The sequence below is a fragment of the Lactuca sativa genome, chromosome 9 (assembly GCF_002870075.4).
Source record: "Lactuca sativa cultivar Salinas chromosome 9, Lsat_Salinas_v11, whole genome shotgun sequence".
Taxonomy (NCBI): domain Eukaryota; kingdom Viridiplantae; phylum Streptophyta; class Magnoliopsida; order Asterales; family Asteraceae; genus Lactuca; species Lactuca sativa.
This window is the reverse complement of record NC_056631.2, coordinates 66611024-66637707: the sequence shown is the minus strand read 5'-3', so window position 1 is coordinate 66637707 and position 26684 is coordinate 66611024.

Here is a 26684-nt window from a genome sequence, read left to right as displayed (position 1 = left end):
GAGAGTGTAGACTGCCTTTTATAGTGAGGGATTGGAGAGAGAAAAATCGTTTCAAATCTTCTATGCGATGATCACGTAGGAGAGAGAGTGTCAGATTCCTCGGATCACGCCACCCAACAAGCGCCGTTTCAGAAGAAAACCGTTTCAAATTCCCACGCGCCTTTAAGTGCCAGAGAGATGGCGCTTGAAATGTGCACACGCGTCCTTGATGTCAGTAAAAGTATGGGCGTTTCAAATTCACACGCGCCCCCCTTTTTTTTTTTACCGTCGTTTGAATTTCAATCCGTTTAACTCCCGCCGAGTCAGCAACCTTTCGTCTTATCTTTTTAAATGGCATCTTTTGAATTAAATACCCACGTGGATTATTTTTGACCACAACTTCATAATGAACCACCAAAGGAATAATACAACCTGGAATAATTAGTAACGGAATTTTGGAAAATCAAAGATTTTCGTGTAAAGAGTGTAAAAGGAAAAGAAATAAAGCAACTCTTTTAAGGATTTTCTGTGATGTCAATAATGACACGAAACTGATGATCCCGGGCACGAATCTCGTACTTCAAGGTCAAGAGAGACCTTGAAGTGTTAATGTGGAATCCCGTTGAATTACGATCAATCACTTTTTAAGAAATGTTGAAAGGCTTCTTTTAATTAGGCTACTTTAGGGTGGCTTTCGCTTTGATGCAACACTTCTAATCTTGAAATAAGAAAGAAAGGGATCAAAGTACTTGTGAGACCAGTGTAGTCTATTGAACAAGTAGATAGGAATTTATTTTAAATTGGGTTGGAAAAATATAAAATCTCAGACATAAAAAAAATTAAAAACTGGATCCCGAGGGAAGAAATGTTATGGTGTTTAACAATTTCATAGGAATCACACAAATTAAAATTTGAGATTTCATGAAGGTACATTCATCAATTCATTGGTGAAGACTTGAGCAAATTAATTGTTCACCGTCAATTCATATTTGGTGTTGAATTTTGGGTTTCACTCAGCTCGTAGTGGCACGAAACTAAGATCATAAACACAGATGTTGTGTAACCATAAACCTCAGTGGTAATTTCTGAGAGTCTCAAGGGTTACGTTGATGAAACGAATGTAATGGAGAAATGTAATGGAGATGGTGTAAGAAGATAAAGTACATCTGCTGCGAAAATAAGGACCAAGCAGAAAAACTCTTAACTCATGTGAGAAGAGAGTGAGGTAGCTCACGATTAGAATAAATGTGTTAGCCTTATTGGGAAGACAAGGTTTGTTTATACCAGGTCATGAAGGCTATTATTCAAAATCTTATGAGGCTTGGGACACATACAGCAGCATGCTTCTAGGGACACTTAATTAATTCAACATTTATATTCCCATAAACGAACGAACACACAAAAAAAATAAAAAAATATTTTTGGAGTTTTTGAGATTTATAAAAAAAAAAAAAAATAAGTAAAAAAAATGAGTTTAAAAAAAACTTTAAAAAAATTGAAAAACCGAACCCGAACGTTTGGTTAGTTTCGGTTAGGAAAAATTTTGAAAAACCGAACCCGAGCGTTCGGTTGGTTTCGGTTCCAGAAAATTTTGAAAAACCGAACCCGAGCGTTCGGTTGGTTTCGGTTCCAGAAAATTTTGAAAAACCGAACCCGAACCTTCGGTTGGTTTCGGTTCAACGAAATTTTGAAAAACCGAACCCGAACCTTCGGTAGGTTTCGGTTTTGGAAAATTTTGAAAAACCAAGGGATTTAGACATGCAATTGGAAAATACTTTCAATATTAAGAGAAACAAATTTTGTACAAGAAGTATACAACAAAGAAAAACTACCTTTGTAGAGATGAGCAAATCAGATGGTTTAACCGAACCTGAACGTTCAGTTAGATTCGCTTCTTACGTTTGAGGTTGAGAGATAGTGTGAGGTACTGACTCTGATTCCATCATACCTAGCCCTTGCAGTATTCTGTTGAATGATGCTTCAGGAAGAGCTTTGGTAAAGACGTCATCCAGTTGATCAATGGTCCTTACAAAGTGAACTTTGACATTTCCATCTTCCACGTGATCTTTGATAAAGTGATACCTCAGTGCTATGTGTTTGGTTTTAGAGTGTTGCACTGGGTTATGACAGATCCTAATTGCACTTTCAGAGTCACAATATAGTGGGATCTTCTTCATATTGAGTCCATAGTCTCGAAGTTGACTCTGGATCCAAATCACTTGGGATGTGCAGGATGCAGCGGCAATGTATTCCGCTTCGGCAGTAGACAACAACACACACGTTTGTTTCTTGGATTGCCAGCTGACCAACTTCCCGTCAAGGAATTGACACCCACCAGTTGTGCTTTTTCTGTCGAGTCCACATCCTCCAAGGTCAGCATCAGAATAGGCTTGAACGAAGAAGCCTGAGTTGGAAGGATACCATAGACCTAAGGAGGTGGTTCGCTTGAGATAGCGTAAGATGTTCTTCACTGCAAGCATGTGAGGTTCGCGTGGGTTTGCCTGAAATCGAGCACAATAACACACAGAAAACATGATGTCAGGCCTGCTAGCAGATAGATACATTAGTGAGCCTATCATTTGACGATAGAGCGTGATATCGATAGCTGGTTTGTCTAGGGATGGAGTTAGCTTGGTGCCGAATGCCATTGGGACTTTGACTTTGGAGTCTCCCATCATGCCAAACTTTGCTAAGAGAGTCTTCGTGTAAGCTTCCTGATTGATAAAGAAGCCTTCGGGTCCCTGTCTGATATTTAAACCAAGGAAAAAGTTAATAGGACCCATTGAGCTCATTTCAAACTTAGTCTCCATCAGCTTTCTGAATTCAGCTGTTAGGCTGGGATTCATTGAACCAAAGATGATGTCATCGACATAAATTTGAACTATCATAAGGTGGTTACCTTCCTTTTTGCGAAAGAAGGTTGGGTCAACCGAACCTTGTTTGAATTTAGACATCTTTAAGAATTTAGTTAGCGTTTCATACCAGGCTCTCGGAGCTTGTTTAAGGCCGTACACAGCTTTATCCAGAATATAGCAATGGTTTGGATACTTTTCGTTCACGAACCCAGGAGGTTGCTCCACATACACGGTTTCTTCGAGTTCTCCATTGAGAAATGCACACTTGACGTCCATTTGGAAAACTTCAAAGTTTTTGTGGGCAGCATAAGCAAGAAATATTCTTACAGATTCCAGCCTAGCTACAGGAGCGAAGGTCTCTTCATAATCAATCCCTTCCTCCTGACAGTATCCCTTTACTACCAGACGAGCTTTGTTCCTTATAACATTCCCTTCCTTGTCCATTTTGTTCCTAAAGACCCATTTGAGACCAACAACTGAAGCATCTGGAGGAGTTGGAATGAGGCGCCAGACTTTGTTCCTTTCAAATTCGTTCAGTTCGTCTTGCATTGCTTGAACCCAATCAGAGTGATCGAGGGCAGTGTGAACTGTCTTCGGTTCAACTTTTGATACGAATGAGTTAAACATACAAAACTCAACTTTTGAAAATAAGGATGTCTGTTTTGCCTTCAGTTGTGATCGGGTCAGAACCTTTTCAGATACATCACCAACCACTTGAGAGATAGGATGATCTCTGGTCCATTTGGTAAGAGGAGGGTAATTTGGATCAAAGGTTGGGTCTAGTTCAGCATTGATCATTTCTTCTGGCTCAGATTGGCTATCGTAGTCAAGCGTCATATCATCAAGCTCCCCCTCGATTGATGAACTTTGAGAAACTTGAGGTTCAGAGGTTTCTTGTGATGCTGGACTTGCAGGCGTTGATGCACCTTCGGTTGGAGAAGCACTTTCGGTTGGAGAAGCACTTTCGGTTGCAGTTGTAGAGCTTGGCTCCCCCTCGACATTTGAGCTTGGCTCCCCCTCGACATTTGAGCTTGGCTTCCCCTCGACTGAAGCATCGTTGGATGGAGGGTCATCAGTAGTCGATCCTCCTTCATTCATACTCCTGGCAGCTTCTTCGACAATTTGCTTCATGTGGTCGACCTTGTTGTCTGCTGCACCTACTTCTGAGAGAGAAGCTTTCTCTGGTTCGTCAAAGAGCTCCAGAAATTTATCGTATAAATTAGCGATCGAGACTGTGACTTGCCCAGTTTGAGGAAAGATTTCCCCAGCGGTGTCTTCTTTGGCTTGTAGCTTTTTGACATAGCCATCGTCAAAGGTCACGTAATATGTCTCTTCAATTTCTCTTGAACACTTGTTTAGGACCCTGTATGCCTTGGATGTGAGAGAGTATCCCAGAAAGATTCCCTCGTCGGCTTTGACGTCGAACTTATTGCGGTGTTCTTTAGAATTAAAGATGAAACACCGTGAGCCGAACACGTGGAAAAATTTCACATTAGGCTTTCTGTTATTGAGAATCTCGTATGGTGTGAGCGTGAATCGTTTGTTGAGATAAGACCTGTTTTGTGTAAAAAAAGCAGCAGAAATAGCATCAGCCCAAAAATAAAGAGGTAAGGAAGCGAAACTTAGCATAGTTCGAGCAGCTTCACACAAAGATCGGTTTCGTCTTTCGACAATTCCGTTCTGTTGTGGTGTGTAGGGAGCTGAGAAGTTGTGACTTATTCCCTTTTCTGCAAGAAATTCTTCAAACTCCCTGTTCTTGAATTCAAGACCATTGTCGCTTCTGATGTTGCGAACGACCTTCTTGAGCTGTACTTCAATCTGCTTGATGAACACTTTCAGCTTATGAGTCGCTTCAGATTTGAGCTTTAGAAAGAACACCCATGTAAATCATGAAAAGTCATCAACAATAACAAGAATATACTTGCTACCACCGATACTTTCAATAGATGAAGGACCACACAGATCGATATGAAGTAATTCGAGTGGTTCAACAACTTTTGTGTTAATTACAGATGGGTGACTTTGACGACTCTGCTTCCCCATTTCGCATGCAGCACACAAATGATCTCTGTCGAACTTGAGCAATGGAAGACCCCTAACATGATCTCCAGTGACAAGTCTGTTGATATCTTTAAAGTTGAGATGAGAGAGCCTTCGGTGCCACAACCAGCTTTCGTCAGATTGAACTTTTGATAACAGGCATATAGCTGGGTTTCCTTTGATGGGTTTAAGGTTTAGAGGAAACATTTCACCCTTTCGCTCCGACTTGAGAATTACATTCTTTGTCTTTTTCTCAATAATTTCAGAACCTTCATCATCGAATGAGATTTTGAGACCTGTACCTCCAACAAGCTGAGATACACTGATGAGGTTGTGTTGGAGTCCTTCCATATAAGCCACCTTCCTTATAGTAAAGTCACCATTTGTTATCATCCCGTATCCCTTTATGGTGCCGAAAGAATTATTTCCAAACTTGACATTGCCACCATTTGCAAGAGACCTGTATTCCCTGAGTTCCTCTTTCCTCCCTGTCATGTGACGTGAGCAGCCACTATCGATGTACCATTCTTCATCGTACTGCTCGTCACTTATAACCTGCAAAAATTAAGCAGATTTAGGAACCCAAAGTTTCTTGGGTCCACGTGAGCTTTTCATGGGAACAGGAACAGTAAGAGAGATATCAACAAGATATGTTCGTTTTATAAGTGTTGTTTCATCTTTCTTTTTAATGGTAAAAACTTTTATTTTGTTAGGATTGAGTGTGTTCGGTTTAGATTCTGGTGTGGATTCATTAACCTTCTGTTTGCCCTTTTGTTCAGACGACGAATGAGATTTTTGAGAATGAACAGAATGAGCTTTAGAGCAAAATGGAGATGAGTTGGTGGAAGTAGAAGAATTAGATGAACTAGAAGGAGTGGGTTTAGATTGAGAGGACTTCTTGGCAGGAGACTCTAAGTGACCCTTTTGCTTTTGATCATTGGAGGGACTGACCTTATAGTTTTGATCTCTTTTGACTTCAGAACCGAACCTTTGCTTTCGGTTGGAATCGTTCTCTGAACCGAACCTTTGCTTTCGGTTGGAATCGTTCTCTGAACCGAACCTTTGCTTTCGGTTGAAGTCATTCTCAGAACCGAACCTTTGCTTTCGGTTGGTATTTTCTTGTGAACCGAACCTTGGCTTTCGGTTGTTGTGACTCTCAGGTTTTCCGACAGGATTGTTTTCATACTTCAGATTCTTGTCTTGATGTGAGAAGTATGCATTCTGGGATTGCCAGAATTGTCTCCTTTCAGAGAGATTCTTCCTGTATCTTTGGTTCCTTTCTCGTTTCTTATTCCTCATCTGCTTTGGTTGATGATGAACATTAGCTTTCATTTTCAGTTTTTCCTTGGCTGGTTCATTTTGAACTGTAGGAGTTTCATTTTGCACTGAGGAAGTAGAGGGAACGTCTTATGTTGCCGAACTTTCATTCTCCTGAGGAATGTCTTTTGTACCGCTGGTGCTTGGCTCATCGAAATTATCTGGCTTATTTAAGGGTTCAGGTATGTATCTACCTTTACTTATCCAAGAAGTTCTTTCTGATAAGCCCACCGTTTCATTTGCATTATCTATTGGTGCTGACCAGAAGTACTCATCGCAGCCATCAGCATTGTCTTCGCTTACAATAGCTGTGAGTTCAGCTGTCTGATGTTCGGTTACTCCAGTGACCTTGTATACTTGATTCGGAGTGGTCCTGACCTTTTGATACACAACTGCTTTCTCTACTAAGATCGGGGACTTTTGTTGGGACAATCGAGGGAACTCGACTGAATTTTCAGAATTAGATTCTTGTGGTTTTCAGGTTCGCTTTTTACAAATTCTGAGCAGTCAACCGTGTCCTCTACAGAAATTTCACTCATGTTGTCGTCCTCGTTAAGCTCAGATGTATTTTCAACATTAATTTTGTTTTCTGAGCTTACGTTGGTGTTTAAAGAGTCAAATTTTTGTATGGTTTCGGTTCTCAGTTTAAGTCTATCATTTTCATCCAAAAGGTTTTTAAGCATATCCTTGTGGTCCTTGGATTTAATGAAAGATTCAATTTTGTCCAGTCCATACATGTAGGTCGGATTGACATCATCAGATGATATCACACTCTCACAGTTATAAGCTTCGGCATCAATTTCATCCTCCTTAAACTCCAGGAAGGGCAAAATCATGCGATGGATCTTTTGGCCTATTTCACAGTCTAAGTGAAGTTGAGTAATATTAGAATAAAGACGTTTTGCAATTAAACAAAAAACATTCCGCTGTTTTAACAACTTTAAATTGTCTCTTTGTAAATAAATGTTTTCGTCTTTAATTTTAACTAATTCAGACTCCTTCAACTCGATCCACATGCGCCGCTCCTCACTCTTCGACGACACCCTGCTTAATTGATCAGTTAGGTTAGAATTGGTGACTCGAGTTTGAGTTAAGCTACTATCTAGATGAGAAACTCTTGTATTAACTTTTTTTAGTTCTTTCTCATATGAGGATTGTGGTACTTTAAATGAAACAAAAACCAATTGTACCTTCTTTATCAGTTCATCAAGCTCATTGAACTGCTGGCTGAGTGGCTTGGCCGTAAAGCACATGTCCTCCTGCACCTTCAGTTCCTTGCTTCCACTATCGGTGTTGTATCCCCTCATCTGAGATACATCAGACACCATGAAGCATCTTCCTCCACTGCTCTCCTCCTTTGCCACATAAGCCTTTCCATGAGTAGGCTTCCTCACTTCATCGTCTTCTGAGTCAGTAGACCAAACTTCCACTCTACCGAACTCGTCATCAGCAACCGAACCCTGCACAATAAGAGCATTCATAGAAGGGTTAGCGGTAGACTTCTTCTTTCTCATCTCATCGAGCCTTTTCTGCAGCACAGCTTCCTCATCCTTTTCATCATCCTTTTCAGCCATCTTCTTAAGGACACAATCTTTAGCATAGTGGTTTTTCCCACCACAGTAGTAACATCTTACTCCAGAATCACCATCAGCCTTCGGTTCCTTCTTGGGCTCTTCAACCTTCGGTTCATTGTTAACTTTTTCTGAACTATAACTCCCCTGCCAGTTTCGGTTTTTATTGCTGGGGAATCTCTTCTTTATGAACCTCTTGGGGTTAGACACCATCATAGCATAATCCTCAGACGTGAGGTCATACTCCTCCAAGTTAAGGTCTTCATCCTCCACAGCAGCTTTACTTTTTGACAGGAGGGCCAACGAACCAAGGCTTGAAACAACGTTTTTCTCCTGCAGTACAATCTTCTCCTGGGACTTGAGAATACCCACCAGTTTCGCCAGAGAATACGATTTAAACTGCTCATGGGCTTTGACTGTGGACACCACTGCTCTCCATTCAGACCTTAGACCATTTAAGAATGTAACCTTCTGCTCGATAAGCTTCCTTTCGATGTCATGCTTGATCATCCTGCTGAGAAGATGATTGAAGCGATCGAACGTCTGGGTCACTGTTTCTTCGGCCCCTTGCCTGAATTCTCCAAACTCTGATAAGAGTAAGGTTTGGATAGAATGTTCAAGATCCTCGTCTGTAGAGTACAGTTCGCGAAGTCTATCCCAAACTTCTTTTGCCGTCGTGCAAGAGCTGACCAACCTGAAGGTGTCGGATTGAAGGGCAAATCTTATCAATCTTAACTCTTTGATATTGCACTGGAATTTATCCTTTTCATCTTGTGCAATATCTTTAACATCCTTCAGCAGATCATTGTACTCCTTTTGAGTTTTGATAATCCTGGATGTTGCAGAATGAGAAAAAGGTCCATTAATGATAGCTTCCCATATGAGGTATCCATTATCCTCAGATCCTATCACGTAGTCTTCGAAGTGATGCGCCCAGACTTCATAGTCATGGGTATATAGGATTGGAATCTTTGTCGTCGAACTGATGCTGTTGGAAATATTGATAGGATTTGATTGTGATTCGTCCATTAAAAAAAAACCTGTTAAAAGATCAGACTAGTAATAACTCAGATTAGGGCAAAACAATAAATATCAAGATACGTCAATAATGAGATGACGGCTCAATAAATATCAGTGATTGCGGAAAAACCCTAATTTAAACCTTTTCACAGAAAAGATGTGTATCGATTACACAACCTCCTGCTCTGATACCAATTGATGATATTAAAACTTTAATCTATGAAGATCGATTAGATCTTAAACAGGTAATTGATTATAAAAACAGCAAGAACACGAAAATAAGAACAAGGCAAGAGTGAATCAATCATGTCGAATGATTAAAACAAAATCCTCAGAAGAGCTCGATCAAGAACATCAACTGTAGAGGATTGGTAGGTTACAAGAACGATCAAAGAAATCTGTAAAACTATCGTTATACTCTGATCTATCGTTTCAATCATTTTCCTAATATGCATGCAAGGATATACTTATATAATAAACAAAAAGGGCTCTCGGTTGGACAGGCCCAAACCAGAATACAAACTAAATAAATAAACAGCCGAGCCCAAATGACGCAATCTTCAACAAAACTTCAGCCCAACATGAGAGTTTAGCATATAGCTTCTCCTATCAAAAAAGCTCTAACATTTCACGAATATGAATGGAATGATCAGCTTCATATATGGAATAAATTAGAATATCATCAATGAACTACGATGACAAATTTATTGAGCATTGAATGGCATACCCAATTCATCATATCCATGAATATAGAAGGAACATTTGTCAAACCGAATGGCATGATAAGGAATTCTAAATGCCCATATTGAGTACGGAAAGCAGTATTTGGTATATCTTGCTCGTATACTTTTAACTGATGATAGCCATACCTCCAATCAATCTTTGAGAAGTAGCTAGCACCCTAAGTTCGTTCAAACAGATTGTCTATGCGAGGTAATGGGTACTTGTTTTTGATAGTTACCTTATTTAGCTCGCGTTAATCAAAACACATTCACATCGACCCTTCCTTTTTCTTGACAAACAATACTGGATCACCCTAAGGAGAGGTACTCAGACCGACTGCCAAAATGGCATGTACATGGACCAAGTATTTGAAACATCTAAACTTGTTTCCTTCATATGTTTTTTCATACGATGTTTGTTTTGATTTATTCTTCTTACTTACATTCCTTTTTGTCTTAAATATACAATGGTACAACTAAAATACAAAAACTGTATTCTAGGACACATCCTTTACAAAGAAACCCAAGTATTATGCTTTGAAAATCAGAGATAACTACTAATACTTTTATCTTACGGTTCTTAATGCTTTTCTGTGCTCTACACCATGCTTGGACATTTCCCTAATAGTTTTAATTTACTATATCTCATCCATAAGTATCCTAAATTTGTTGTCTTGTTTATCCATCCATTTTACAAAATACCAAGCTATTTTGCCAAATTTTACTCAATTCTAGCAACCTACTTTTCTATTTATTCATATTCATGTTTATTCACATAAACTTTTACACCATTTCATTTCTAATAAACATTATAACATGCTAAAATACAACTCATAATAATACAGAATAAAGAACATGTTTAAAACTATTTATCATTTTTTATCTCATGTTACTTCATTTTCCAAGATCGTCATTTAACTAATTTATTTTTATATTTTTCAGACATTAAGCTTCTAGTGCGCTTATATTGCTTTTTGGAATGTTGTACTTGTTCTCGTTTATACTGCTACTTCACATATTTGTCCTACTTGAGATCATAATAGTATTATCCTTTGTCATATTTACCATGTAATGTATAAACATATCTTAAATCTTATAGATTTCATCCACAAGTATATTATGACCTATTTAACATACGTTTCACGGAACTTGACAATTAATGAATGTTTTGCAATTATCCAAAATTTGTCCCTATTTCATTAAATTTTAGGAATCTTGGCATTCATTATATCTCATGATTTTAACTATAACACTGAATATATTAACATTTTAAAATTTAAATTGTAGGATGTAACAAGTCAACAAATAGGCATGATGCAATAAGAACACAAATAAAATAAAATAGAATACAAAGATTTCGATATGAAATACAACAAAATAAAGAGATACAAGTATTTAAGTGGTTAACATTTTATACCAAGAGGCTATTTCACTCGACAAATTACTTCGTCTAGTCGATTCACTCTTAACTTGGATTCACTCTAAAACAGTTTCCAAGATCTCGGAATATACAAGAATATTATCAATAAAAACAATAAACAAAACATATCAAGGTATGGATCAATGCTGCTTCATAATTTCCATAAAAGTCGATGATGTGCTGGTTAATCCTAACGGCATAACCAAGAACTTGAAATGACTGTATCTTGTTCTAAAGATCGGTTTATCAATATCTTAACCCAATTCAACTGGTGGTAACTGGATCTAAGATCAATTTTGAAAAGAAATCTTCTCATTAAAGTTAATCAAAGAGATCATCAATTTTGAGTATGCATACCGATTGGTGGTCAATTTGTTGAGGCCATTGTAGTCAAGTCACAGTCTTATAGATTTGTATGGTCCTTTCTTCTTATTCACAAACAAAATTATAGCTCCCTAGGGTAAAAGACTCGGTTCCATAAATACATTTTTCAACATCTCTTGAAATTCTTGCAATTGATTCATTAATTCTATTAGTTCGATGGGTACCAATTGATATAGTGTCTTTGAAAGTGGTGTGGTTCCTGGCATCAAGTCTTTATGAAACTCCATTTGGCGATCTGGTGGTAGTCTAGGCAAATAGTTAGGAAACACTTTGTGGAAATAATGTAGTACTTAAATTCTACCCATGGTCTTCTTTCTCCTTAATAACCTCCATCGCCTAAACCAAGTAGTCTTGGCATCCTTTCACCAAACATCTTCTTTCTCTAAGTATATTGATACATTCGTAGCCACTCTTCTTTTACCTATGTATATAATAATTGGTTTGCCATTAGGGAACTTCACTCTCACCATTTTTGTTCTACATATGATTTTGACTTCATACATTAACAACCAATACATTTCAAGGATTATACAAAATCCTCTAAGTAAAATTTGAATAAGATTCAGATTGAACTTGAATCCACTACATTCTACTATGATGTTAGGGTACTCTCTATTGGTTGTGACTATTTTACCACTTTCCATCACTATAATTATACATACTTCTATAACGGGGGATTTTAAATGCACCACCTACGAAAGCCTATAAGTCAAAATAGTAAGTTGTGAGGAGACCGCTGCACAAAACTCGAAGCTTTCAATCATTCAAGCGTCTAAAATTGTAGTATTTGATTAGCTTATTTACATATTAACCCCTAATATATATATTAAAATTTTATTTTAAGCCTTTATATTTTATAATTTTTATTTTAAACCTTACCATTAAATTAAAATAATTTATTATAAACTTAATAATTATGTATTTCCAATGAATTTTTTTTATATAAATATTATGTAATATCTAAAGAAGTTTTAATTAATGTCATTTAATAAAAGATTAATATTAATATGTATTCAACTTGGAAATAACTTTGTTTACTATGATATATATATATATATATATATATATATATATATATATATATATATATATATATATATATATATATATTATATGAGATCATAAAATATACTAAAAACAAGTAAAGACCATGTCTAAAGATGTTCAATCCCTTAGTATACTTGCTCATGAGATGTTCTTTACTTCCACATTAAAACAAGTGAGATATTTTCTTGACTTTAGTTGCACATCCTGACTATTACTCTTTTCCCAAACTTCTTTTTATTGTTTTCAAAACTATGTTTACGTCATTAATCACCTTCATTATTTCATTTATAGCTTTGGCTTCCTTGTTTCTCTTCATCCTAGTTCTCAAAAATCATCTCCACCTTCCTTTCCTTCTTTATAGCTTGATTAAGGGTAATTGGTTCACCAACGGTTAGTTGATAATTCCATGGTATTTTGTGATTGTGTTAACTCGACCTCGTTGCATAATTATCGCAAAAGTCATGTAGTTCAGAAATTTGATGTTATATTCTGTAATCTTCATTCTCTCTTTATTTAATTAAAAAAAAATCCTTCTGAATTTGGAAATTTTTTCTCTGCTATGCAAAACTATAATTTTGTTTTTCTATAAAATCTTCCCAAGATATCCGATTTTAGAACAAAGTGTTAACTGTTTGATTAAGTCCAGTCCACCATCGTAAGCCTTGGATTTTAGTTTTATCACCACAAAATTGGTCCTTTGTTCATCCTTGTATTGGCACACACAAAACACAATTTTCATTTCAAGTATCCACCACAATTAGGTCGAAGTCATATGTTGCAGGTTGATACGCATTAGTCCATTACAACATTTTTATGTAATCCTTATCTTCAAAACTTCCATGTCTCTTAGGTAACTCTATGATGGTGTTTCAATTTCCATGCTTCCATATGCTAAACAGAATTTTCCTTTACTTGCTTCATGCACCATGTTTGTGGAGTTTTCTCCTACCATTATATTTCTTCTTTGATCCTTTCTTAATCCATCTCAATCATTCCTTTAAAACTTTCCAAAATATTTTCTTCTTGACGCATCATCATTACATTCAACATTGATTGGAAACTATCAAGCATTACCGGTGCAGATTGCACTTCAACTTTTTCTTCAACATCATTTGCATCAATGGTCGAGACACTATTACTGTTAGCCGATATATTTAGATCATTGTTATTGTAACGTCCCAAAATTCAAGACTAAAAATTTCTTTTAATAAAACATTTCTTTAAGCAAATTCATCATTCCAAAACATAAACAGAGTATTAATTTCCAAAATACATGTTCGTTATCAGAGTAAACATTCCCAGACTGTCTAATCTATGGTGTGTGTGCCATGCGATCACCCCGAGCTCTTCCCTCCGCTACCGGAAGTACCTGAAACCAAAACTGAAAACTGTAAGCACGAAGCTTAGTGAGTTCCCCACCCTACCACATACCATACAATCACATATCATACACACTGCCGGGCAATTCTGGGGTGCCCGAGCTACCCGGTACGACCATTCTGGGGTGCCGACCTACCCATGTCAAGCCGTTCTGGGGTGCTGACTACCCATGTCAAGCCATTTTGGGGTGCTGACTACCCATCGGTCCTAACAACCGATCTGTAACACCGTAAATTTCAAAATAAATTTTCGCATAATATAAAAACATATTCATTTAATTTTCATAAAACATCAATGTTTAAAACTCCAATCCATGTCATACAAAGAATCCCAAGATCACATATCATAAAAATCCCATGTGTGTGTACTGATCAAGCCGGCGCCTTCCCACGGTCATCACTAGTACCTGAAACAAATAACACCAACACTGTAAGCATAAAGCTTAGTGAGTTCCCCAAAATACCACGCATAACACATATTAGCCACTTGAGGCTATAACTCTATGGGTCCGTAGACCCTACTCTGTGAATCCTCTGGTTCTAACTCTGGGAACCTTTCGGTTCCAACTCTATAAACATGCACAACATAAATCACATAGAAATAATGCAGTACAACGCATAACATACATATAGCATACAAATACTATGTCACATAACTCTGATTACCTACTCAGGGTAAAGTATAGTGAGAAGACTCACCTCGCGTATCTCGATAACTCGCAAATCCCGGAAATCACTCGCGCTCGATCCTCCGAGCTATAATCCTCCTATAACACAATATATCTCTAATTAACACTTTCACAACTAAGGTTGACTACCCCTATCAAGTCAACACTGGTCAACTCTGGTCAACGGTTAACGGTCAAATTTGACCGGACTCGGCGAGTGCACTAGAGCGACTCGGCGAGTCTATATGTGTTCACTGACTCCCTAGAATCATCCCTTGACACGTCGAGTGCTTCCCTGAATCGACGAGTTCCACCTGGCATGAATCGCGGGGCTACCACGACTCAACTCGCCGAGTCTCAAGAACAACTCGGCGAGTTCAGGCTTGACTCAGCCCCCTAATGACTCTCCCTGACTCACTGGGTCAACCCCCAACCCGGCGAGTCCACTCGATGAACACTTTACGTGAAACCCCAACCCTACTCGCCGAGTCTCAAGAACAACTCGGCGAGTTCATGCCATGTACAAACTCTATTGACCTTCTGAGGTCAGATCTGCTTTCCCAAACCATAGATCTAGCCTCCCCAAGCATGAATGTCACATAAAGTTTGGAACTTGATGCTTGTATAACCCCCACAAGGCATCAAAAGATGATTTGGTCCCAAAAATGACCACCTAGGTCTAATAACTCCATAATAACCCAAAAAGGCCCAAGGGTTAAGGTATCTGGACCTCTTTGAGTCCAGATCCAAGGCACAACTCGAAGAAGGACCATTTGCTTCACATAATCACTCTTCAAAGGGATTATAAAACCCTAACTCTAAAGATCAACCCTAAAACTGAAGGAGATTCGAATCATTACCTCAAAATGAAGCCTCTGGACTCTGGATCTGCTAGAATCTCACCTCCTCCTTGCTCTTGCCACCTTCTTCTTGCTAAACAAGGAATACAAAGGCCCAAAAGTGACTTCTTCTCTCCCAAAATGAATTAGCTCTCTTAGGGTTCTCTCAAGGGTCTGGTAGCCGCAATGGGAGGCTATAAGTGCCCTTAAATAGGCTCCAAACCCGGGGATTTAGGGTTTCATTAAACAACGTGGACTCGCCGAGTCCACTCCTTGGACTCGCCGAGTCCAGGCGCGAACCCGCGTCCAAACCGTGATCCTTCTCGGCGAGTCTGTGCTCCAACTCGCCGAGTATCCTCAAAAATACCAAAAATATAAGAATGAATAATACCTGGGAATCCGGGCTGTTACACGATCCTCGGGGACTATTTCACCCCCTACTACTACTATCACATATATCATAACATAACATATTATCAGACATATTTGGGGTGTCCGATCTACCCTTCGGTCCTAATGACCGAACTTGGGGACTATTCCCCACCTACTACCACTATCACATATAACATAACATGCCGGCATATAAACATATCATCACATACTATTAGACGTATCTAGGGTGTCTGACTACCCTTCGGTCCTAACGACCGAACTTGGGGACTATTCCCCTCCTACTACCACTATCACATATAACATAACATGCCAGCATATAAACATATCATCACATACTGTCAGACATATTTGGGGTGTCTGACTACCCTTCGGTCCTAACAACCGAACTCTCCTATTATCACCTACTAACGGATCTTGTCCTAAGGCCTCGCCTGGCACTGGGCCTCGCCCTCGTCCTGCTACTGATGAGTCATGGACCCCGTCCATGCTCCTACTGATTGTGAGATATGGGCCCAACCCACACTCACTCTCTTCCTAACTCGGGCCTCGCCCCTGATCTGCTGCTAATGAGATGTGGAACACCATCCACACTCTTCTATTGGTGAGTTACGGGACCTCGTCCACACTCACCTCCCTACCAGGCACATACAAGTATCACACAGACAACAAGTATAAACTATTACGTAAACCATTCCTTGGGCACCCGCCCGCTATCATTGGACCTCGTCCTGAATATCATACTAGCATACTGTGCCTAGGGCTAACCCCCGGGTCTTCTACTCATAACTACATGGGCCGACATTGTGGCCGTAGACCCATTCACACAAAAGGGAAACTCACCTGCACTGGCTGAACTTGCTGATGATCCCACTCGCTGCTGCCTGATAACTCTCTGAACTCCTGCTCCACTCGCTGCCCGAGCTACCAATATCAAAGCAACACTGAGCCTAACTGACCCCCGACAGACAACCAAGTCAACTCTGGTCAAAGTCAAAGTCCTGGTCAAAGTCAACCTTCTAGGTCAACCCTACTCGTCGAGTCACCCTATAGACTCACCGAGTTCATATGTTCAGAGTCCTTTCATTCGCGACTCGACTCGCCGATTCAGTCCATGACTCGCCGAGTCTACCGATTTCCAAGTCCTGATCTGTCCAACTCACCGAGTCTCCATTCGACTCACTGATTCGAGTCTCAACTCGAAGGGTTTGGGGTTTCGCGACCTGACTCGTCGAGTCCAAGAACAGACTCGCCGAGTCCAAGACAATCTTCAACAGACTCGCCGAGTTGTTCTTCCAAAACGCTGAGTTCCTGCCCAACTTCATCTGACTCGACGAGCTGTTCATCCTACTCGTCGAGGTCCTCCAAATCTTCATGCTACTCGCCGAGTCCACTCAAAGGACTCGTCGAGTCCATTCATATCTCCATACATGCAGAGGACTTTTGAGTCATGCATGGACTCCAAACTGTAGATCTACCCTTCCCAAGCCTATTCCTCATGTAAAGTTGCAAACTTTACGTGTAGAGAAGGTGATCTAGGCAAAATACACCATAAACTAGGGTTTAAGGCAAAGAGGCTCCATAATCAACTCAAGGGCAGAAACTTTATGCTTCTCAAGACCATAATATGCTTAGATCCGAAGTAGCAACTTCAGATCTGGCTTCTAACTCAAATGGATACCATCATGGCTAAAAAGCCCCAAAACTCACACATAAATCTAGGTGCAAAAGAGTCCACGAACTAGTTTATTACCTCCAAATGCTCAGAAATATCTTCCCAATCTCGGATCTATAGCCCCTTCTTGCACCTCCAGGATCCTTCTTCCTTCTCCAAGTTTTAATGCACTCTTCAAGGCAACAATTGGCTCAATCAATGGATATGGCAGCTAGGGTTTGGTGTTCTGGGTGAAAGAGGCAGTAAAGGAACCCTAGGGGAGAGAATGAGACGTTTAAATAGGCTCCAAGTCCCAGATTTAGGGTTTTCCTCGTACAGACCAGACTCACCGAGTCTCCTTGGCCGACTCGCCGAGTCGGTCACTTACTCCTCGACCCGGATCCCGCTCGGACTCGCCGAGTTCTCCCTTGGACTCACCGATTCTCCTCTTAAAATTAGGGTTTTCTTTCCATTTTTGGCCTTCCAAACTTTGGGTGTTACAACCCTCCCCCACTTAAACTAAACTTCGTCCTCGAAGTTTGCTATGGCCCACCGCCTGCGATCTGCCTCCAATACCCCACCAATTATTCCAACACCAGCTGCCTACCTTTGCTGGCCTTCCGTTTGGTCATTCCGACTAACATTAATCCTTGCGGATAATCATCTCGGGTCAACCCTGACCCTGAACATTCTGGAAACACAACTTACTCAACCGACAATCCTTCTGGTACTCATCGAGTACTGCACTGAGCCCATAGGGGTTCTCCCCTTCCTTCCTTGCGCGATTTCCTTGCCTCCCCTAGGCAATGCTCCATAACCAACTATTTCCTCTATCACTGTGAAGACCCTATCTCCACCAAATTTATTACTCCCGCTACTTCTAGTACGGGTCATTATTGCCAGTATCCGCTGGGCATTTCTTTCTACTATAATTTGGTGTCGAGCACCCCACGATCAACTAACTGAATTCCACCATACGCTGCATACTCGCACTGCTACTGACTAGAAATTCTGCTATTCCTCGTCTGACTTCCGGATGAACTGAGACCACCCTGGTCCTTACCAATCTACCAATATCTGGATTACCGGCTCCCACTGGTAACTAGACCCAACACAACTCCTAGTCGCTCCCAGCGACTTTCGAGGAAACTTCAACCGCCTATAACTGCTCAATCTAATCTGCCATATAGGCATTAAAATTCCTGGGATCCCCGATCCCCTATCTTGACACTAAGGTCCCTACCGGGCCCCACCTGTGCTGCTAAAACTCATGGGCCTCACCCAACTATATCCTGGAGCGGCCTCCCCCAAGGTCTCAGCTCTCTAGGGCTATACAGGCAAACTCCCCATCATCCTCATCCACTACCCAATCCTGATCCCTAACTGATCACTAGGAGATACGGGCCTCACCCCAACTCTGCTAACGAAACTACTATGAATGCTATGGCTTACCCGCAGTCTTACATCACCTTCTATCACTGACTGCTAGTGAGTGATACGACTGCCCCATAGTCCGACAACAATTCCCACCACTGACTGCTAGTGCATGTTATGGCTACCCCGTATTCTTATATCACTTTCTACCACTGACTGCTAATACGAAGGCACCCATGTGCCATTATCTCTCAAGATCCTCATTCCGACTCCCTCGAGTCCTATAGGCGATCCTCCGACCTGAATTCCCAACCACATACTAACCATCACCAGTACACATAATGGCTGAGGGGGAGTTTCTCAAACTCCTAACCCTAACTCCTCAATCCATCAAACACTGTACCACTTCTTTTTCCTTCTCGGAGGTCGCGCACTTATTCTGGATCTGCGTGCCCTTACCTTTGCCCATTTGGAGGATTCTCCCCCACTTCGATCCTGCTTAACCCTTGCTGCTCAATGCTCGAAAAGAAATCCCCATCCTCGCTACTATTCCATAAACAACCTGCTGAGGAACCCTAAGCTTACCATAGCTAGGGATCTAACCACTCCAATTCTAAAAGCATATGGCTCCGAATTAGCGAGACATACCAAGTCCCTTCTAGGCATGCTACAGTTACTGCATCCTAAGCAACCTTTCCCAATAGAGCACATCCCTTAACTACCATTCAAATATCCAAGGTATGCAAATGGCATATAACTCAATCACAAGCAAGCCGCACAAAATAAAATACTCATACCGATAATGATGTAGAACCATAACAATATAATCATGCACGAATAAAAGAACTGAAAACGGAAATCGCATACCTGCAACGTCCGATGTTGCTTGCGCCTCCAAAGTAGTCATCTAAAAAGCCCTGCCTCCTACCGCAGGCACCTCTGCACGGCTCTGACGGCCGTCTATGATCCTCAAAGTTGCAGTGGCAGCTGCCATCACCCATCCTGCTGAAAACAAACCGGGGCACTGGGCCTGCTTGTAGCCCTGCTGATTGCAGTGAAAACATATCAAGTCGGATCCCTGTGTGGTGGTAGCAGTACAATCCCTGCTGAAATGACCAGTCGGACCGCACTTGAAGCAGCCAGACTCACCGCCGCTACCACTCCTACACGTGCCCCCGTGCGCCCTGCCACACTTCCCGCATCGGCTGCGGTCCTGATAATCCCTCGATCTCGAATCCGATCCCTTAGGCCTTTTGCCCGAACTAGCGGCTACCTGAACCTCATCCAACTTCCTCTTCTGGATCTGCTCCAAATCAATTTCCCTCTCTCTGGCCCGAGAAATCATATCTTCCCACGTCTTATAGTAGGACCTGCTCACGAGCTCCCTGATGTCCACCCTCAACATCTCGTGATATCGGGCCTTCTTCATCTCCTCATCCGTGACATACTGCGGTACAAGAAGAGTCCTCTTCCTGAACTTGGTGGTTATCTCCGCCACAGTCTCAGTGGTCTGCGTCAAATCCTGAAACTCCCGTGCCAACTGCTACACCTCAATAATTGGCAAAAACTCCGCCCTGAACCTGGCCAAGAAATCGCTCCAAGTCATCGCGTCCGACGCGGCATCATCCCCCAGAGCATGACCAATCTCTTCCCACCAATGCCTTGCTCTGTCCTTCAGAAGACAGGAAGCGAGTCTGACCCCCTAGTTGCATAAACCCCTAGTTGCTTCTTCAAAACACATTATTACATCACTACGATAATTTGACATCATTATTCATACCCTCCTTCATGGAGGCACATTCTATGATTATTACTGAGTACATCCCGATTCCCAGGTATGAGATTTATTTCCTTAAGCATGTTTTTCCATTTGAACTCGGCGTGTTGGTAGCCTCAACACGATGTGTTGAAGGACTTTGCGGCCGCGTATTTTTATGGACCAACACGGCGAGTTGGTGAGGGGAAACTCGACGTGTTGGTTTCTAGATGAGAAACCTTGAATTTTAGGGTTTTGTACCCTATATAATCCCCTTAAGACCCTAGGGCTGATCTTTTATCAGCCTCCAAACCCTCATATCGGCCCTTGTGAACCCCAATCATCCTTCAATCTCATTTGTGTGAGGTAGTGTGGTATTTTTGGAGAAAAAGAAGAAGTTGGAAGAAGCAATAATCTTGGATGCAAAGCTCTCATCTTCAGTTTGGCACTCTTGTGGACCTTTGTAAGTGTCCAAGATCTAATTTTTAGTCCTTTATATAGCTAGATCTTGAGTTTTGTCCCTTTTTCTCCTTATTCTTGGATGTTGCTATGGATGGACCTCATAAAGTTTGCGACTTTATGAATCTCTAGATCAGAGTGACCTTGTAGTAGCTTGGATCTGGTCTTTAGCCAAGTTTTGATGCCATGCATGGAGTTTAGGTCATATTTTACCTTTTTGACCCATTTTGGGTTCAAGACATGCATTGAACATGCATATCTACAAAGCACCAACCTTTGGGATAATTTTGAGGCTAGAATCTCTTCTGGAAAAGTTGGGTTTGAGATCTCAAGGATTTTGTCCTTAATGGTTAAGCCCTTGAGTTTTCAAGCCTTGTGGAAGGTTTCTTTGAACACTTGGAGCGGCCTCAAAGGATAAAGTTGGAAACTTTGTCCTTTTAAACTACATTTGAGTTTAGATCTGAGCCTTAGAGTCATTAGAATCAAAGAAATAGATGACTGTATTAAGCTGGGGAAAACTCGACGAGTTTTCCTACCAGCTTAGTGTGTTGGCTAGGGTTTTTCCTAACCATCTGGTTTCCTTAGAAACTTGGTGTGTGTTGGATTAGTGTCTAAGTCCATAACTATTTTGGTATGTACTTGACCCAATGGTGCATGGTCCTTTTGGGTTGCCATCACCAAAGAAACTTGATAGGATGAATTATCGAGAGAGAGGATTAATTATGATTTATTAATATATTATGAGAATAATATATTAAAGGAGAAATTATATAGTTTAATTAATATTAGTCAATAATTAATTAAGAACTAATTTTGTGGCTAAAAGAGATTAATTAAATAAAGGGGACTAAAACTGTCAATTGTGTGATAGTTGGATATTGGGCTAATGGACTCCATATTAGAGGAGTGGACAAATTCTATGGGAGACCCATCAGAAATCGTCCAAGGCCTTTAAGGAGGGAGTCCATGGGCTGCTTAGGGCCTAAGCAGTCAAATTAGGGTTTTCTTGTTAGATAACCCTAATAGCCTCACATATTTAAGGACCAAAAACGTGGCTAACTGATTCCTTAGAGGGTTTCCAGCCGTTTTTGGGTGTCTCTCCTCTTCTCCTTCTTCATCCTCTTGCTCTTGGTGTTTGTGAGCCATTAGAGGAGTGACACTTGTGACTCTAAGCTTTCTGAAGCCATTACAAGGAGGATTTGAGATTGTTATTGCTACATAACTATCAAGGTAATGATTCTAACCCTAATCATATGTCAATTTCAGATTTGTATGCTAGTCAATTAGGGTTTATTGCATTGGTACACAATGTTGTATGTTTAATTAGAAAATCCTAGATGAAAGCAATTAGGGTTGCATGAACACCATAGGAATGATGGTATGTTCATAATCCATCAGTAGTATCAGAGCCTAGGTTGTTTTTCTAGTTGAATAGATGCAAAAGTGAATTGCCAAATGATCAAGTCAAATTTTTTGCTGTCTGTGCCGCCGACTCGGTGAGTCCATCAGTGGAATCGGCGAGTAGGTTGAACTCAGCAAGTCCTTCAGTGGACTCGGCGAGTCCAGGGTGCTGTTGACGAGATTTTCGATTTTTTGAGCAGATTTTGTTAAGGATAATTAACAAAACTCGTTTTTTATTACCTAAAATCAATTTTCAATGTTTGGAATGATTATCCTTATCAAGTTAATGGATTTGGTTAAACATAGATAATATAGGATTATTCTTTGTCAAATATTTGACCTATAAGATTGTAAAGTTTCAATTTACACCCTTTAGGTTTTATAGTTTAAATTTGAACTCAAAAGGTTTTAGTTTTGAAATTTAAATAGTTATACCCTAATATTTTGAAAGGTTTCAAAATTTGTCCTAAGTTTTGGAATTTAAAATTTAAATTAAAAGGTATTAATTTTGAAATATTAAATTCTAAAACCCTAGTTTTGAAAAGTTTAAATTACACCCTTATGGTTTTATTAAATTAATTAAGTGTATAATTAAAAGAAAGTTAATAAATCCATAGTGATATGGTTACATTTAATTAAATTAAAAGTGTATTTTATTAAATCAGACCACCTAGTATTTTAAAAGTATAAAATACACCCTTATACTATATATATAACATTAAAAGTCTAATATTATATATGTATAACTTAAACTGCTAGTCTTACCATTAGTAGGCCTCATTCACGAAGCCGATCTATAAGGGGGGTATAAGGTTATGTCCTATAAAATGGTTGTTTAATGGGTGTCCACTCTCACCCACCGCTTCCTTGATTGGTGGAGGGTCGTTAGTCGAACGGGTAGGATATGGCAAACCCTTTCGATTAAAAGTATAATGAAGTATAAAGTAACTAAATGCTTTTTTTTACAAAATTCCCAATCTTAGTTACTTTAGGCAAAAGTGAATTTGATGCAATTCCATGAAATTACACTTTGTATCCTTGCGAAGATGTTAGCGGAGCGTATGTGGTTAACTGACACACTAAATAGTTCTAAGCAAAGGTAGCAAAGGGTGACTCAATTTTTGTCATAGTTTGGTGGAGCGTGTGTGGTTAACCGACACATCGAATAGGTGACTGTAACATTGGGGGCACCATGTAAGTTTGCATGGTTATTCACACCCTGTTATGTGATCCTCGACATCCCAGTCACAAATCGAGGGGCACATCGAGATTCAAACATGCCATTGAAAAGTTCAATGAATCTCAAAGGATCTAAGAGTTTTCAATACATTTAAAACTTAATCTCTTTTTCGTTTTTCATGGTGGAAAATTAGTGAATCGTCATTCACTTACCTTCAAATGCTCTATAATTTGTGTTACGGCATCCCTCTCCCAAGTTGTGGAATATTGTGTTGGGTCCTAGCCTTAATATCTCATTTGGGTGATTTATTAAGGACTCAATCACGGAAAAGGTTTTTCTGCACAAAGTGAAGGTCTGTTACACAATGAAGGTGAAAGATCAATCCCTGCATTGTGTACTAGCTTGGTTTCACTTCCTCCACCTCCTCCTGTTGTTCTCCCGAACCCAGAAGATCGAAGAATTGAAAAGTTCAAAATCACTCAAGCCCAGTTGGCAATGAAACATGAAGATGGAAAATCCGTGTGTGCTCACATCCTAGGGATGAAATCACACATCGATAGGTTGACAATGTTGGGTGCATCTTTTCCAAAGAAGTTGGCTATAGACTGGGTTCTTCAGTCACTCCCTAAATCATATGATACGTTCATAAGAAAGTATTATATGATGGATCTTGATGCGGCCCTCATTGACCTAACTTACATGCTTATTGCTGCTGAATCAGAAATGATTTGGCAAAGTAATGGAGCATATTTGTCTGGTAATTCAACCAACCATGCTTCCATGGTCGCTCCAGAAGAAGCTACCTATTTCTGCTACCAAGAGAAGGGGTGTTGGATACGAAGCTGCCTAGAGGACCTGAAGAAGCTAAGAGATAGGAGAGTCAAGAAGTATGGCTCTACTTCAGGTAAAATCCACTATCTAACTCCATTAAGTTCCTATTCATTTATTCTTAATACATAATGTGATAAGATTGCATTTGAATGTTTTGCAGGATCAGAGAAAATAGAGGAAGCTTGATGGAAGAGCAAGATGAGTCTGATCACAAAGGAATGAATCACGATCGCATGGATTCGAAGATCAGATTTTGAGCTTAGAAAGTTATGATAGAGTTGTTAAAAATATTTGATTACATAGTTTTTTAGTTGATTTCACATTGTAAGGACATGTTTTCCGCTGCTTTTATGAATAAAATAAATTTTTTAATTTGTCTTATTTATATATATCCTTGCAATGAAATCATTGTGAAAAATTGATGTTTGTGTGTTTCTATAAATTGATGTAATTCTTAGTTATGTTATTTATGGTAGTGTCAAAATTTTCTAAGTAAGGAAAGATTCCCATCACCCAAGTTTCAATTGGGCAGAAACTTGGAATCATATGATTTGAATCATGTGATGTATGGAAATCTTGGTACCTAGGAAATTAAGACTAATTCCTTGATCACACAAGTATGTGAGTCAAGTGAAGGACTAAAGAAATAGAACACAATGTTGTGCACTAGTCAAGTCCACCGAAAATAACAATAAGACTATTCGTCATAATTTACTAAAAGTCTAGTAAATATGATTATGCTTACAAGATTAAGTGGAATTCTGAATCATTGAAAAGTTTCAATGAATGGTATAACGAATAAGAAGAATCAATTAGGCAGAAAGATAAAAGTTTCTCCAATCTAAGAAGAACGAAGAGTACTTTTGTATCGGATTTTATGATCGTCTTAATGATTAAGAACCATATCACAATTGATCCTCTAAGGACATCTTAGTGCACTTGTATGGCTAAGAAGAGGAATCGGAAATTGTAGAAATGGTTAAATCAAAAAGGATGAGTCATACTTCCTTTCAAAAATCAATTCTTAGAATCATACACCAAGACTTTGAATTGAGTGACACACACTCATCAAATTTGAAGTAGAAAATTTGTTTTTCTTACTCTTGCATGTTTGAAATTGGTGTGTAGTGTTTATCTTGATGAGGATCCGCACTAACTCTTGAATATTTGTTTATCAAGAAATGTTTCTTGATAAGAGAATCTTATATGTCAAGAGGTCTGTAATGCCCCGATCCTCAGGAATTAATTAATTAAGAATTTAGGGATGAGGCTCTACTCGACGAGTTGGTCGACCTACTTGTCGAGTAGCAGCGGGGAGAGAACACACGTTTAGTGACCTACTCGGCGAGTCCACTATTGGGACTCAGCGAGTAGGAGCTGGCAGATGAAACCCTAAATCACGGGGTTTGCACCCCTATTTAAAGGAGCCTCAGCCTCCTTTGCGCCTCCTTACAGTCTTTGAGAGCCCTTGAAACCCTAATTCGTGTGTGTATGTGCTTTGGTGGGGGTTTGAAGCTTGGGAAAGAGGATCTTGGAGGAAGGAAGCTAAGAGTGCAAAGGAAATTGAAGCAAGAAAGAAGTGGGAAGAGGGTTTTGCCTCAGCTAGCATCGTTTGAAGGTATCAAAGTACCATTCTTACTTCCTTTTCTTCCCTTTGGTTGATTCTAGGGCTTTTTATGGATTTTCAAGTTGGGATGTTGAGCTATGGGCTAGATCTGAAGTTGTAACTTCAGATCTAGACCCTCCTTGGATGCTAGAGTCATAAAGTTGATGTATTGGTTATGGTTGGAGTCCCTCTTGGACTAGAAGCTCCATTAAGAACTTAAAATAGACATTTGGAGCCTTTATAACCATGCATGCACGTAAAGTTTACAACTTTACGTGGTAAGTATGCCCTAGAAGCTTGGATCTGTGATTTGAAGCTGCTGCATGGCTCAAATCGTGTCTGTATGGAAAGTGTTGGATTAATGTCTAAGTCCATAACTATAATTGGTAAGAATTGACGCGACCCGACATGGTCCATTTGGGTTGCATGGCATCATGCACTTGGATAGACTATAATGAGAGAAATAAGACACTTATGGTTATTAATATATTATAAGTTCTAGTATATTAATAATAAGAATAATAAGATTATTTAATTAGTATTGATCAAGAATTAATCTAGGATTAATTAAGTGATCAAAAGAAGACTAATTAAATATATGGGTTGATTGTGTAAATCATCCATACTTGTATAGTGGGCTAATGCTCCATGGATAATCAAGTTGGGCTAAAACCCATAGGATGGTCCATGGATGCTCCATGGTGTATTTGAACCCATGGATCCAAGGAAATGGAAAGTTATGAAAATTAGGGTTTACCCTAATTGCAACACTATATAAAGATCTTATTCTTG